Source organism: Jaculus jaculus, chromosome 19 (assembly GCF_020740685.1).
Source record: "Jaculus jaculus isolate mJacJac1 chromosome 19, mJacJac1.mat.Y.cur, whole genome shotgun sequence".
Lineage (NCBI taxonomy): Eukaryota > Metazoa > Chordata > Mammalia > Rodentia > Dipodidae > Jaculus > Jaculus jaculus.
This window is the reverse complement of record NC_059120.1, coordinates 1,548,129-1,562,588: the sequence shown is the minus strand read 5'-3', so window position 1 is coordinate 1,562,588 and position 14,460 is coordinate 1,548,129. Positions and strand designations below refer to the sequence as shown.

At 39.7% G+C, this 14,460-nt stretch overlaps 1 protein-coding gene across 17 annotated transcripts in view; it reads right to left on the bottom strand.

The window, feature by feature from the left end:
• The window catches only part of Lrrc7 (leucine rich repeat containing 7), a 468,470-nt gene that overhangs the window by 245,803 nt on the left and 208,207 nt on the right, over positions 1–14,460 (bottom strand). The gene's annotated exons all lie outside the window — the stretch shown is intronic.

Genomic DNA, 14,460 nt, shown 5'->3' with positions numbered 1-14,460 from the left:
TTAAGATAAAGATATAAGTAATGATGATATTATAATAATGCCACATAATAGAAACTCATAGATATATTTTTTGTAATAAAGTTGAATGTTAAATAATAAGTATGTAGCTAGATATTGGATATAAGCTTGAGGATACTTGGATTTGGTATTAGATAGATCCTAGATCTTTAATAACTTAAAGAAATGAAAATAAAAGCTTAACATATTTATATTACAAAGCTACCAGTGTTAGAATGGAGAGTCAGTGGATAAAAAGATGATGGACTAGAAAGGGATCATTTCAGAGCCTGGAAGCGTTAACACCTACACCTGAAGAAAACGTAAGGCCATGTTACAGATCTGACAGATAGTCTTAAATAGCTACAGGACTAACAGTTTTTATACAATTCCTTTATGTTTACTATGATATTACTGAAAGTCTGATGAGGCATGTTAGGTGAGCCACCCTTCTTGGGTTTCTCCCTGGAGTCTCCGAGACAGCCACCCCAGGCAACTATTGTTGGCAAATTGCTCATTGCTTGACACATCCATGCTATTGGTTCTGTGGTAAAAAACAGGTTTTTCCATGAAACTGAAAATTAGTGACACATAAACCTAGTTTGTATATCTGAGGATTAGAGGAATAAGAGATGTAGGGGATTAGCCTTTTAATCAGCTCACAAAAATGAATCAATCACAGTTGATTCTGCAAGAATTACAAGAAAAGGCAACTATATGGAGTGTTTTGGGTCTAAGTTCCAGTGTTTTTAGTTTTTGGCTCAGAAATGTAGGTTTCTATGCAGAATTGGTCTCATGCAGCACTTCATATTGGACAGGAACATAAGAAAAATCTTTTGACAGTACAGTAGCTTAAATGTTTGAGAAGGCATACTTAGGACACAAGGGTCCACCTTCCTCGATTCTGTTAATTTAGAGAAACAGGGCCCCAGAACATTGATGCCACAGGAGGTGGCAAGAGGGCAGCCAAGTGCATGTCAGCTTGGCCCTCAATTAGAAGGTAAGGATGAAAAGGAGGCATGAGGTGCTTATCAAACATTTTTCCTTCACCAGAAGTTATATCAGCCTAAAGCTATTGCCAAAACATATGGCTTCTTAACAGGAGCTCTAAGAAGCTTGTGAAGCCATTACATGTGAATTTAGAAAGAAAGCTTAATCCTAACCTTAACCTTCATTACATGGCCATTGAACATGGTGACTAAGTCAGGAAGATGGACTCTGAAACACCTTCAAGGATATCTTCCATGGAAAGCATATTGGCTTTCTCTACTTGCAGCCAAGAAGGTTCTGGCATCTTTCCTCTCAGCTATCCCTAAACCCCAGTATGAAATCATTTCCACAGCCTTTTGCTGTACCCAATCCTTTGGTTTCTCTGGGCCATATTGAATATATTGAATGAAGAATTGTCTTGGACCACATATGGCCTAAAGACATGTACACAAGTTGAAGTAATGTAAAACATGACTTTAAGACTACATTCTATCTTCTACTAAAAACAGAGTTGCCTCTGTGGTAGAACTGGTTTAAAATTATTGTTAATCCAAAGTTGTATCACATTGTTGGACAAAATGGAAGATTATCCAGAGCGAGTACAAGGCTTATGTCAACTCCCTGCTGGTGTAACTCTAGGGAAGCTACTCAAATGCTCAATGTCAGTCTCCTGCTCTGAACAATAACTATGTGAATGAATTCATGTTGTAGGGACAACTAAAAAAGCTTAAGCCACAATAACAATCACAATAAGAAGTAAAACAAACCAACATGCTCTATGCTGTGTGAGTTCAGATCAATGAACATCACTGACAGTATTCCTGGTTCCAGTCTAGCTATTTGTCAGGCACAGTTATAGGCCCAGGCCACTGGAGGTTAAAGCAGGCCTGAGCTGTCAGGCATAGCTGAGGACGCCAGGAGATTGCAGCAGGCCTAAACTGACCCTGATAATCTTGCCTTGAGACCAGCAGGAGTGGAGCCCCTCCCTTCCTTTGCCTGGGGCACCTGGACATCCTGATAAGACTTAGGTTTCAGTTTCCCTGTGGCCATGTGACTCATACCACCACCCTAGCCATATATGTTAATGAGGTACCAGCCAGCAGCCTTCACACAGCCAATCCCCCTGTGACCTGTACCTTTTCCCGCCACTACATGACGATTATAAGCCCTTTCCCCTAACAAATAAACAGGTGGTCCTCTGATACAGTCACCTGAGTGTTTCTTCCCATCACACTCACAGCCACTCAAGAGCCTGCTCTGCAGTTGCCTGGATGCCCTGGAAAATTGATGTGCAACAGCCCTAGGGCAACCAGGAACCACAACTGGCATCCAAACAGGGACCCTCTGAGACAAGCTGGGATAGGCGAGTGCACCCTCTGAGGGACATTGGCCCCATGTGGCCTTTCCTCCATGACTGAGGGCTGGCAGGTTTCTCCCTTTCCTCCTTTACTTTTGGTTCGCACCATTGTGAGGGAGTGAATATGGTGAATGGGCAACTGACATCTCTTGGCCAAGGGCACTCTTTGGCATTGACTGAAGGCCCCTAGCCCCTGTTTAGACCTGGATAGCCCACATGGGTGTTGGCAACAGGCCCCTATCTATTTCTCTCCAACACAAAAAAAAAAGTGGTAATGCACTGACCTATTGAAAGCCTGTAAGGCTGTTGCTAGTGTCTTAAACTTGTGGACAGGCTTGCGTCTGGACATTTGGGGAATCCCCCCTGGTACTACCCAGCCCTTAGGAACATTACCCTCTGGTCCTGGCATCTCTACTCTTTTTTCTATCACGGGTAATATCAACTCCCACCAAAAGGAGTCACAAATTTGAGGTTTACAAGCACTTCTCAAGGCTATAGGCATTAAGCTTTCCCAGAAGGAAGCCATCTCCTTTTTGGAGGAAGCCCTCCAGATTGCCCCCTGAATGATTTCTGGGGATCCATATGACTCAGACATGTGGACCTGCATAGCTTATCTAGCTAGGAGATGAAAAGTCCAGGAAGTAAATCCCCTCCTCCTTTCCTCCAGATTCTAGCTGCTATGAGGCAATGTCCTCCGAATTCCATCATGCCAAAATCAGATGATGACTCCAATGAGGAAGTTGTGGAGGACCAGCCAGTGGCAGACCTCAGCTCCCTTGAAAAGGCTCAAGAAGAAATTAGAAAAAACATGACCCCAGACTCTCCTACACCCACCACCCTTTACCCGTCCTTACTGCCCTACTTACCTCCCAACCTGGGCTGCCCCTCCCCCAACACATTTTGTATGGGTTAAAAGAATCCCAACATGATGCATTTCCCTAACCAAGACCTTCCTTCATCTACCCCTTGCTTACACTCACACAGCAACTATGCAAACTCTGAGATAACAATACAAATACATATAATCAAGGAGTTGAAGCTTTTCCTGTTAGTGGCCAACCAACTTGGGTGCAGCCCTTACAATGGTACCCACATCAGGGCAATAAAGAATGCACACAGGCTGTCAGGGAGGATGGGGTCCATGCATCATGGACTAAGCCCCTCCTCCAGAGCCTACAGATCCCCCTTAACACCCTTAGCACTGGCGTGATATCTGCCAGTCTTCATTGCCTAGCTTCCTATTCCTTCAATGGGAAGCCCTCTATACAGATGAATGCCTTCAACAAATAAGAAGGAATCAAAAGCAACAAAACAACTCCAGGGACTTTGATGAGCTGTTTGGACAGGGTGATTTTTTCCCACAGGACTCCAGCAGGCCCAACAGCCTCCAGGGTACTCTGCCTAAGTCTGCATCTCTGCTCCTCAAGCATGAGATCGAATACCCAACCCCCAAGATAATACCACCTCCTTGATGTTCATCCATCAAAAAACAGAGGAAACCCTCTCTGACTTTATATTAAGAACAAAAACTAATCTAAAGAGAAAAACTCCCAACCCAACAGCCAGGGATCTCCTCAAAAGCAGCATTTGGGAGGGCAAGACCTCAGAGTGTAGACTGGTCTGCCAAGGCCTCAAGGATGAACATTATGATAAAGAGATAGTTGCTACCCATGATTTCGGGACTGCCTCCTTAGCACAGGCCTTTGTTGCAGCCTTGAAGACTAAAGAAATGTGTTTCAGTTGAGGAAAGGAAGGCCATTGGAAAGGAGGGTGACAGGAAAAGTTTATGCTCATGGTCTCCTACTATTCCTCTCCACCAACCTTCATATCTCTAGATAGCTTGTCCCCATTTCTCACCTGGTTCTTACTCACCACCACATTCTTTCACAGGAAAAATAAGTCATGAAAAAAAATACAAGGCACCATAACCTGGGCACAATAATCCAATATTTGGCCAACTTTCTCCCATTTACTAATCACCCCAATGCTTCCAACTGCTTCTTTTGTGCATCCACAATCTGCTCCCTGCTAACCGTGGACTCTATTAATGCCACCCTTGAATTCTCCACATCTACAACAACTATTCCCAACTCTGCCTGATATTCCTCTCACCCCCTTTTTCTTGAGGTAGGGTTTTGCTCTAGTCCAGGCTGACCTGGATTTCACATGTAGTCTCAGGGAGGGCCTTGAACTCAAGGAAATCCTCCTACCTCTGCCTTCCAAGTGCTGGGATTAAAGGTGTGCTTTACCATGCCCAGATCGATATTCCCATTTTTAGTGCCAGGCAAGGTATGCCCCTTTGCCTGTACAGCTCCAGGCCGAGTAGAGCTGAGTGCCTCCTCAATATTTCCATAACCAGAACACTTGTGTCAAGACATCTGCTGTCCTATGATGTGAAGGGCTAATCACCTCATGTATAAATGTTTCCTCTCTCACTTATTGTTTCCCAGTCTTGATTCTTCCAGAGGTATATCTCTACAACCAAGGAGAAGCAGCCTACAAACTCTGTCTGCATAGATCAAGAGAGATTTTCATCTCCCTACTGGTGGGCTTCGGCGTGACATGGACCCTGGGTGCCTCCAGTGCTGCAGGGGCTGCTCTTGTTTAAACCATCCACCTCACAGGGGACTTCAGAGACAAGCTTTACCAGGCCATGGTATCCACTGCCAACAGCCTTGAGTTTCTTCAGAGACAATTAAACTCTCTCATAGGTGTCTGGGTGCCCCCTGGAAAACCAATGTACAGAAGCACCAGGGCAACCAGGAAGCACAACTATTTTGGGCTTCAGGGAGAAGCAAGCTGTGCTGAAGTGTGCAAGCCCTAGTGGATGAATGGTAGCCTCAAAGAAGCTGACAGAATTCCTATGCAGTCAGGTGCAAGGCATTAAATAGAAGAGGACACAGTCCGTTGGCTCACGATACTAGAAAGAGCTGCTAGCAAACTTTCATCTTGACCAAGCAGGAAATAAGATATATGGTGAAAAGCAATAAATGCCTACATTTGGAAAACATTTTACCTCAAGTTACCATTTTTTTAAAAAAAATTTGCATGATTTGCCTTGAAAATATAGTAAATGCAAGATGTACTGACAGGAACCAAGGCCACTAGAAGGGATGTGAAGAAAAACCAGGATCTTCACTATAACACGTGACAAGTGCATTAATGTATGTTTCTTTTGTTTTGTGCCTGTCAAAGTTCATGAGACCTCTTTATTCAGGACAAACTCAATCAATATTCCCAGGATGTGATCTATCAAATCTGGCTCAGAATAGATTATCTCACTCCCTTTAGAACAAGAGCTACGTTTTGTAAACCAGTAAAAGAATTCTGCAAAAATCTCCAGAATTTTGTTAAAAAATATTCAAAAGTGGAAACTCACAGTGAGCCAGAAGATCAGTCATCTAGACTGGATCAGATGAGAACCTTCTGGAGAATTTTCCTCCACAATATGTGAATAACAGAAAAACTAATGTGTTTGCACAGATTGTCAGGAAATTCATACAATGTAGGGATATTCCTGGCTGGACTTGATGAAAAGTATATAAAAATTTAAGCATTAAGTAAGACAATATTCCATTAATACATCAATGCTGAACAATACTATATTCAGAGAGAGCAATGAGGCAGAGACAAAGCTTGCTGTGGAGTTGACAGGGTCTATGTTCAGCAGCCTTTGGCTGAGGTGGTCACAGCTATTTGGATTTTCTTTTCTTTTTTTTCTTTTGGTTTTCTGAGGTAGGGTTTCATGCTAGCTCAGGCTGACCTGGAATTCACTATGTAGTCTCAGGGTGGCCTTGAACTCTCAGTGACCCCCCTATCTCTGCCTTCCAAGTGCTAAGATTAAAGGCGTGCACCACCACGCCTGGCTGGTCATAGCTATTTGAAGTTGCTGATGATGAAGCCTGACCACATCATCTGGAAAACAGGTTACCTGGTGAACCTCACCATGTTTACTAATATATGGGCCAGGGAGAGCAGCAAATATTCCCAAAACACATTTTCACTCTAGCATAGCAAAGGAGCATAGCATGATCATTGTCTGTGCCTGCTTACAGAGACTCACTGGTATATTTAAGACCCTACAGTGATTCCTATAACCCCACTGGAGGGTCCTCAGAGGAATGGGGGTGGGGAAGAAGAAACATAAAAGCATAACCTGATGGGAATATGACTAATTTGCAATAAGTTCATATATTAAAGCTCTCAGTAAAGAGGCACACAGTATAGAACAGACATTATGATATTTGAACATGAGTTACTCATTTCTCTTCTTATTCTAAAGGTTGTCCTATTTTTTTTTTTGATGTTAAAACTCTGAGTCATACCTGGCATTTAATATGTGCCCAATAAATATTAGATAAAACACTAATATTAATGGGAGGTAAGGTAACTATAGTTCCTAAATCCATTAAAAAATCATTTATTTATTCAGTTTCTGTTGGTGAGATAAAAAAAAAATATTTTCATTTTATGTATGTTGAGCCACACATTCTGAAAGATTAGATCACTTAAATGATTATTTAAGTTAAATGATCATTTAGGTTATTTAAAATAAGGGTATTGATAATGACAGTGGATATAGATAGCCAATTTTACCCTCACATCTTCCATTCAAATATCCTCTATTATGTTATTTCCTATTAAATTGACTTTAAAACCTATACTTTTGCTAACCAACTTCCTTAATTGTTCTGTCTAGTCCTCAGGCACACTATTTTTAGTTTAGAGAGACTACCTATATTTAACTATATATTTACTATAAATATATATTTATTTCTAACATGTGTTCATCTTACATACTTTAAGATAAATTTTGTTTGGATTTCAAATTAATTCACCCAGAAATAGGGGATAAAATAGCATTCACTCTAATGACACAACCTGTGATCATTGCAGACAATAAGATCAAGTGTGTAGATCACACACTCCAAGTTGTAATCACTAGTTTTTTCTTTTTAAATTTTATTTATTTATTTACAGAGAGGTGGGGGGATAGTGCACCAAGACTTTCTGACAATGTAAACATCCTACAGATGCATTCACCACTCTACATCTGACTTCATATGGGTACTGGGGAATCAAACACAGGCCATAAAGATTTGCAAGGAAGTGTCTTCAATAGCTGAACCATTTTCTCTGCCCCACAGATATGTTTCTTTGCTTTTATTAGTTATGTACACAGTGTGTATACATCCATGTTGGTACCATCATTAGCCTTCTCCCTGTCTTGCCCCCTCCGCAGGGACCCTCCTTGTTGGGGAATGTGGGCCATGCATTGTGCAGGTAGCCATTAGTTATGGGGAAGGGGCAATGTCTATGCTCATAATGTCCCAAATTGCAGATCTAACAATCTTTCTGAATTTCCCTGAGCCAAATTGGGTTTGTTTTAGATCTACTTCAGTGAAGAGGTCTTGGGAGTCTCTGTGTCTCTGGATATCTGGTTTGGTAGGAGTTGAGTGTTCTCTGTGTCTATCTCCTTGACCCTTGTGCTGGTACCAGGTTCACCAAGAAAGCAGCACTCTTTCTCATTTCCCCAATTACTCTATGGTTTCAGCTGGGGCCTTGGTGAGGTGCGATGGGCTGATTCTCTCCTCAGGTTCTGCATCCATCTGAAAAAGAGAAGCAAATTCTCCAAAGGAGAGTGAACTCAGTACCACATAAATGAGCTAACCATTATTATTTTAGAGAGAATTTAATAGGTGTAGGCCTTCTTATAGCTCGCAATTGGTGGGAGCTTGATATTGGAGAGAAGCCTCATTATTTGGATATGGTTCTGCTTGTTTCCCAGTTCAGGCTATGGGTTCCATTACACTGAGCAGATCTGTTAGCCAAATCAAGAACAGTTGATTTCCCACCATGGCTGTGTGCCACTATTGCACTTGGGTGAACATTATGTCAGGTTGTTTGCTGCTGAATAGCTTAGACCACAAGTTGCTTGGACAAATGTTAGTCATTTTCCCCCAGTCACTCATGTAGTTCCTTCTGGCACTAGATGAGCTAATTGTCTGGGGACTGACACTCTTTCAGATTCCAGCCAAGTCACTCCATGTTTTGTACCAACTACATATGGTGTCTTTAGCAGTAGGGTCTTACCACTAACCTTTTGTGGGTCATCAAATACTCTGATAGATATCTGTCTTCTTTTGGGAAACTTTGTAGGTCTCTTTGATCAACAGTTAATTGAGGATGTTAACTGCATGCTGGTACTGGGAGTTACAGGCCAGCACCAAGGAAAAAGAAGAAAAAGAGAGGTAATATGAGAGAGAAGAGGAAGAAAGAGAGAAACAGGAGAAGAATAAGTTTAGTCTTCATCATACCCTCTCTAGGGCCTATTATTCAGGTGTTCCCTCTAAGGACCTTATGAAGGTTCAACCTTTTAGTCTGTCTTTCAGGATATCGTATTTTATGGTATGATTTAGGTTTGGGTCCATTTTTGTGTCTCCCTATCCTTACTTTCCCCTCCCACCCCTACTGTTTAGTTCTCAAGATGCTTATTAGGTATGTCAGCCTCTCAGGTATGGCAGATTCAGATTGGGAGCCACAGATGAGTAAGACTGTGTGACAATTATCTTTCTGTGATTGGATGAGTTTTCTGAGAATGATCTGTTCCAAGTTTGACCCTTCTTCTTCTAATTTCAATGTGTCATTTTTTTCCTTACCACTGTGTAGAATTCCATTGTGTAGATATACCACATTTTGGTTATTCATTTGTCTAATGATGGACATCTGGGTTGATTCCAGGTCTTATCTGTTATGAATTGAACAGCTGTAAACATGGTTGAGCAAATCTCTCTGAACTGAGGCATGGAGCTTTGGGGGCAAATGCCTCGTAAGGGAATAACTGGGTTTGTTGGTAACTCTATAGTCAACCTTTTTAGGAGTATCTATATTGATTTCCATAGTGGTTATCCCATCTTACATTCATAACAACAGTGAATGAAGGTTCCTCTATCTCTCCACATCCTCACCAGCATTTGTTTTCATTAGATTTTTTAATGTTTGATATCCTTACTGGGGTAAGGTGGAATCTCATAGTTGTTTTAATTTGTATTTCCCTGATGATTAGGGATATTGAACATTTTCTTAAGTGTGTGTTTGCTATTTGTATTTCTTCCTTTGAGAACTTCTTGTAAAGTTCTCTGCCACATTTTGTGAGTGGGTTGTTTGACTTTTTATTGTTTAGGTTTTTGAGTTCTTTGTAGATTCTAGAAGTTAGGACTCTTGTTAGTTGTATAGCCAGCAAAAATTATGTCCATTTCTGTGGGATATCTATTGGCTCTGCTTATTTTATGCTTGTCTGTGGAAAAACTTTTCAGCTTCATGAGATCCTATTGATTGAGTGATTGTTTAATTTTCTGAGAAACTGGGTTTATTTTCAGGCAGTATTTTCCCACTTCTATATCATGGAAAGTTCCTCCTGTTTTTTCTTTCAGTAGTAGCAGAGTTTCTGGTCTTATATTGAGGTCTTTGATCCATTTATACTTTATTTGTGTGCATAGTGAGATGCGTGGTTCAAATTCAATTTTCTTGCATATGGTTATCTAGTTTGTCCAGAACCATTTTTTGAAGATGATGTATTTTTTCCAGCCTACATTGTTATAGCCTTTGTCAAATATCAAGTAGCTTTAATTACTTGACCCAAAGTTTGGCTCCTCGGTTCTGTTCTATTGGTCTATAATCCCATTTTTATGCCAGTACCATGTTGTTTTTTTATTACTATAGCTTTGTAATATAGCTTTAGATCAGGTATGGTGATGCCTCCAGAGGTGTTTCTTTTGCTGAGGATATGCTTGGATATCTGAGGCTTTCTGCCATTCCATATGAATTCTGAGGGTATTTTTTCTACCTCTGTGAAGAAAAGTGTTGGGATTTTTATTGTTATTGCATTAAATTTGTATATTGCTTTTGGCAAGATTGCCATTTTCACAATGTTAATTCTTCCTATCCAAGAGCATGGGAGGTCTTTCCATTTTCTCAAGTCCCCGCAGGAAAAGCAAGTGCCCAGCTCCAGAAATCAGAACAGCAGCCCGACGACCCAGGCAGCAACTTGACTGAGACCAAAATCATCCAAGGTAACTAGGATTGCACCAGGGAAGGGTCTCACTTGGTCGCAAGCTGACTTGGATCCCTCAACAGACCAGAAATCTTAACCTCTTTGTTGATAGAGGATCTGGTCGTTATAATAACTACTCTTGCATACATACTCGGGGCTGTTTTTGATTGAATGTGTACAGTATTTAGTTAAATTTTAGAATCTACCTGTATTTTATTCCACTCAGCCTGCTTGAATACTCCTATAGCTGGGAAACTCAACCCCTAAGAACATCTTTGTAGATACTCTGAGAGTCTTAAGAGCCACGCCTAACACCTTAAGGTCCTACCCTGAAAATATATTACATCAAATCAATTGATACAGCTAAGAATACACAGCTAGCTAGAAAATCCAAGCATTAACTTAATCCAAGATGCAAAAATATATACATTATAACACAAGAAACACTAAAAAGGAAGACGATATAAATCCACCTAAAAGTATTAATGCATCAGAAATGTTCTCCAGTGAGAAAGTTAGAGGAAATGCCTGAGAAAGAGTTCAAAAGAATGATTATAAATATGTTCAAAGAGGTCAAAGAACACATCAAAACAATCAAAGAAGAAATCAAAGAGGAAATCAAAGGAATCAAAGAAGATGCAGGACACCAATTTAATGAAATAAAGAAGGCAATACAAGACATAAATAAGGAAATAGAAATAATAAAGTCCTCAATTTCTTTTGAGTGTTGTTTTTATGTTTTCATTGTATAGGTCTTTCTTTCACATCTTTGGTTAGTGTTATTACAAGGTATTTTATCTTATGCTTTTTTTTTTGTTTTGCATATAGAAAGGCTACTGATTTTTGTGCATTGATTTTGTATACTGTTACTTTGCTCAAGGAGTTAATCACCTTTAAGAATTTTGAGATGGAGTTTCTCCGGTCACTTATATATAGAATCATGTCATCTGTGAATAGGGCTAACTCATCTTCTTCTGTTCCATTCTGTATCCCTTTTATTTCCTTCTCCTGTCTTATTGCTTAAGCTAGGACTTCCAGTACTAAGTTGAAGAATAGAGGTGAGAGTGGACACTCCTGTCTTGTTCCTGATCTCAATGGGAATTCTTTCAGTCTCTCCCCACTAAGTATTATTTGGGCTTTTAGGAGCATTATATATAGCCTTTATTTATTTTTTTTTTTTTGAGATATAAAACATCTATGCTTATTCTGCCTATTCTCTCCATTTTTTTTTTCTTTTTGGGTTTTTTGAGGTAGGGTCTTATTCTAGTCCAGGAATTCCCTCTGTAGTCTCAGAGTAGCCTTGAACTCATGGCGTTTCTCCTACCTCTGTCTCTCCAGTGCTGGGATTAAAGGCATGTGCCACCACACCTGGCTCTCTTCAATGTTTTGATCATGAAGTGATGTTGTATTTTGTCAAAGGCCTTTACTGCATCCATCAAACAATTATGTGGTTTTTGTGTTTAAGCTTATTTATGGGGTGTATTACATTGACAGATTTTCATATGTTGAACCACCCCTGTGTTCCTGGGATGAAGCCTACTTGAACAAGGTCGATAATGGATTTGATGTGTTGTTGGGTTCAGTTTGTGAGGATTTTGTTCAGCATCTTTGCGTCTAAGTTCATCAGGGAAATAGACCTATAGGTTTCTTTTCTTATGGCATCTTTGTCTGGTTTTGGTATTAGGGTGGTATTAGCTTCATACAAGGAGTTAGAGAGCTTTCCCTATTATCTGATATAGAACAATTTTAGAAAAATTCGCTTCAGTTCTTCCATAAAGATTTGATAGAATTCAGACGAGAAGCCATTTGGTCCTGGATTCTTCATTTTGAGAAGGTTTTTGATGACCTTTTCAATCTAAATGGGTGTGATAGGTTTGTTTAGGAGATTAACCTCCTCTGAGTTTAGCTTTGGTAGGTGGTATGTGTCCAGGTATTCATCCATTTACTCCATGTTATCCAGTTTTGTGGAGTAGAGATTTTGTTTTGTTTTGTTTTGTTTTGTTTTTCGAGGTAGGGTCTCACTCTGGTCCAGGCTGACCTGGAATTACCTCTGTAGTCTCAGGGTGGCCTTGAACTCATGGCGATTCTCCTACCTCTGCCTCCCAAGTGCTGGGATTAAAGGCGTGCACCACCACACCCAGCTTGGAGTAGAAATTTTTAAAATAAGTCCTGATGATTCTTCCAATTTCACTGATGTCTGTTGTGATCTCTCCTTTTTCATTTCTAATTTTGTTAATTTGAAGCATCACTTTTTTTTGCTTCATCAAATTGGCAAGGGTTATATCAATCTTTTTTTTTTCAAAGAACCAGCTCATTGTTTCATCAATTTTCTTAATTGTTTTCTTAGTTTACAATTCATTAATTTCTTCTCTGATCTTAATTGTTTTTGTTTGGAGCTTTTTGGATTGGATTCTTCTTGTTTCTTCAATACTTTAGGTGGATGGTTAGGTTATTGATTTGGGATCTCTCTGTCTTTGTTATAAAGGCATTTAGTGCTGTGAAATTTCCCCTGAGGACCTCCTTTACTGTGTCCCATAAGTTTTGGTACATTATGTTCTCATTGTCATTCATTTCTAGAAATTTTGCAACTTCATTTTTAATTTTGTCCATTTCTTATTTAAAAGTGTGGTGTTCACTTTCCAAGAGCTGGTGGGATTCCTAGTGCATCTTTTGTTGTTAATTTCTAGCAATACATCATTGTAATCTGATATCATGCAGGAAATATATGGAGGCAGGCTTTATGACCCAGTATATGACCTATTTTAGAGAAGGTTACATGGATTGCTGAGAAGAAAGTATAATGTGTGGGTTTGGGGTAAAATGTTCTGTAGATGTCTGTTAGGGCTAATTGATCTATGAGTTTTGTTGAGCTCTCTTACTTTCCTGATAATTTTCTGTTTGGAGGATCTATCTATTGCTGATAGTTGAATATTGAAGTCCCCAACTATGATGGTGTTGGTGGTTATATCTGTTTTGTTGTCATTCAGGTTTCATTTTGTGAAATGTGGTGCAACTGTGTTTGGGGAATCAAGAGTGATGATTATGATATATCCTCTTGTTGGATTGTTCCCTTGATAATTAAGAAGTAGCCTTCATCTTTTTTGATTAATCTTGTTTTGAAGTCTATTTTATCCAATATTAGTATACCTACACCTGCTTATTTCTTATTACCATTTGCTTGGAATATCATTCTCTGCCCTTTCACTCTGAGGAGGTGTCTGTCTTTGGTGGTGAAGTGGGTTTCTTGAATATAGCAGATTGAGAGGTTGAGGGGTTTAATTTTCTGATCCACCCTGTTAGCTTATATCTCTTGATAGGCTAATTAAGGTCATTAATACTTAGGGTAATAACTGTGAGGTTTGATTTAATCCCTGCCATATTATTTGGTTTATGTGGTTTGGCATTTTCATGGACTTTGAAGTTTTTTGTGCCTTTTCTGAGTTTGCTTTTTGTGAACTGCTTCTTGTAGGTACTTGAGGTTGGTTATTTGATTCTTCTGTGTGGAAAATTACCTGGATTATTGTCTGTAGGTTTGGTTTTGTGATCATATAGTTGTGAGTTTTATCATGGAAAGTTTTTCTTTCACCATCTATTATGAGGGATACTTTTGGTGAGTAGAGTAGCCTGGGTTTGAAGCCATAAGTTTTTAGACTTTGCAGTGTCCAATTCCAGGTGTTTCTGGATTTCAGGCTTTTCACTGAGAAGTCTGAAGTAATTCTAATGGGGTTACCTTTATATGTAATGTGTTGTGTCATCCTAGCTGCTTTTAGGAATTTCTCTTTGTTATCGATATTTAGAGTCTTAAATATAATACATCTTGGAGAATTTCTCCTTTAGTCCAGTCTGTTTGGAGTTCTGTTAGCTTCTTGTAACTTGATGGAACATTCTTTTGAAAGAGTGGGAAAGTTTTCTTCGATAAACATTCTACCAATTGAACCACATGACCTGGCCCCAAGTTCACATGATTTGAGGATTCCAGGAGATGCAACCTCATGAGTAGATTAGATTCAGACTTGGGCTCAGTAAGCCATTAGGACATGAGTCCACAGTCATTAATTACATT